This window comes from Condylura cristata, unplaced genomic scaffold (genome assembly GCF_000260355.1).
Source record: "Condylura cristata isolate star-nosed mole 26May11 unplaced genomic scaffold, ConCri1.0 scaffold00003, whole genome shotgun sequence".
Taxonomy (NCBI): Eukaryota; Metazoa; Chordata; class Mammalia; order Eulipotyphla; family Talpidae; genus Condylura; species Condylura cristata.
This window is the reverse complement of record NW_004567104.1, coordinates 78,271,971-78,274,023: the sequence shown is the minus strand read 5'-3', so window position 1 is coordinate 78,274,023 and position 2,053 is coordinate 78,271,971.

Here is a 2,053-nt window from a genome sequence, read left to right as displayed (position 1 = left end):
CCCCGCGGTGTCCCCCGTGAGGCGGAGGGTCCCTTGAGGAGGGCGGGGCCCAGGAGGGGGCCCCCTGCTCCCCGCTGGGCCCTGAGTGTCTGGGGCCCCCTGGCCTGCGGCCCAGCGGGGCCCCTGTGTGCCCGACCGACTCCCTGGGCGCCGAGACAGGGCCCTGGCGGGCCCCCATGGGCACTGCTCCCCGAGGTCCTCCACGCTGTGAGAGGGATCTGGCGGCCCCGGGTGCCAGCAGGCAGTGTCCACCGCGGGCCGTGCCCAGCTGACCCGCGGCCAGGACGCCGTTCCGCTGTCCCTCAGCTCTGGGCACCTCCCGGCGCGCGCCACGGGGTCTGCCCGGGCGTCTGCCCGCGGCGCTGGCTCCCAGGTGCCCTGGTTACGGGGTGTGTTTGAGGGGCGCAGCCTGGGAGTGTGTGGCCCCCACGCCCGGGGCCCCACGGTCCTCCCTCATCACCTCACGGCCCCCCAGGCCGACGGGCCCACTGGCGAGAGCCTCCAGGCGGGCGGAGGGCTGAGGGCAGTCACCGCACTCGAGCAGGGCAGCGCCCTGACGTGGCCGCCATGCCCTCCTGGCCGGCTGCCCACTGGGCCGACCCCTCCGGAGGCCGCTCCAGCCTGACCACGAGGGAGACGGTGACTCACAGTCAGGCCTGCAGGAAGGCGGAGGTGACCAGCTGCAAGGAGGGGGCGTCTGGCCACAAGCAGCACCCCACTCGGTGGCCAGCCCTCGGGGCGTGGGGAGGCCGCACTGTGGGGGCCTCAGGTGGGCGCAGGGCGACCCCTGGCCGGGGTGTGGCTGTCTGGAGGGCCCCGCCCTCAGCTGCGTGGCAGACTGTAGACGGGGTCACCCCAGGGGCGGGGCGGGCGGGCGGCGCACTTGTGGCCAGGCGCTGGGCCCCAGGGGGCCCCAGACGGGCAGGTGCTGCTCCCCCCAGGGTGAGGGAGGGGCCCAGGGGCTGTGGGGGGGCTGTCCCTCCTTCCCTCCCCGCCAGGGGTGCAGGCCGGTGGTCAGGGCCGGGGCGCCCCTGCCGGCCCCTGCGGTCACAGCCCGCCAGGCTGGTTTCCACGGGGGGACTCGGCACCGCCTTCACCCCGCGAGACGTCGGGCGGGCGGCGGCCTGCGGGCCAGGGCGTCCCGCGAGCTGCAGTGGGCCCTCTGCGCTGTCCAACTTAGCTCTCGGTGGGCGCCGGGAGGCCCCTCAGGGAGACGAGTCCGAGCCACAGCTCCGGCACCCACCCCGCCCGGGTCGTCCGGCAGCAGCCCACGAGGCCAGCTCAGCTGTCCCTCTGGGAGGCGGGGGCCGGGCGCTGGCCCCAGGCATGTCCGGCGCCCTCGGCCCTCCGCACACACGCTCCCCGGCGCTGCCGCACCGTGACCGCTGCCGGGGGCCCTGGAGGCCCACCCGGGTCTGGCGTCCAGGGTCGTGGTCCCACTTTGGGGTCAGGTCACCCTGTGCCCCGATGGTGAGTGACCTGTTTGGCTTCCGGGCTCAGGACGGGCGTCAGGCCTCTCAGTCACTCCGGTCGGCCTCGCCGCTCTGCGTGGCTACGCTCGGACCGTGCCGAGGACGCAGGCTCCACCTGCCCGCCGTGGCCAGGGAGCAGGTCAGGGTGGCCCTGGACGGCTGATGACCGGCACGGGATTTCCACTGTGAGTTGCGGTGACCCCAGAGCACGGCAGTCCCGGGGAGCAGGCCTTGGGCAGGAGGCGGGGCCCGCTGGCCTCTGTTGGCCACGTCTGGCTAAGCTGGCGTCCCCTGCCCACTGGCCAGGCTGGCGCCCTGTCCCCTGAGCTCCCCCATGGCCGTGGGCTCGGGAGGGAGGCCGGGACCCGCCGCCAGGGAGCCCCGGGTGGGGCGCACCTCACTGGGGCAGACTCCCCTCATCTGGAGGTGCCTATGTCTGCTCAGCAGTGTCCGGTGTCCGGCGGCGTGGGCTGGGATGCTGTGGGAAGGGGCCACGCCGCCGTGGGGCGCACGGGGACGCAGCGTGTCCTGCAGCCCTCCGTGGGGCTGTTGGCGCTGGGCTCTCTGGGGCGGGGGTGGGG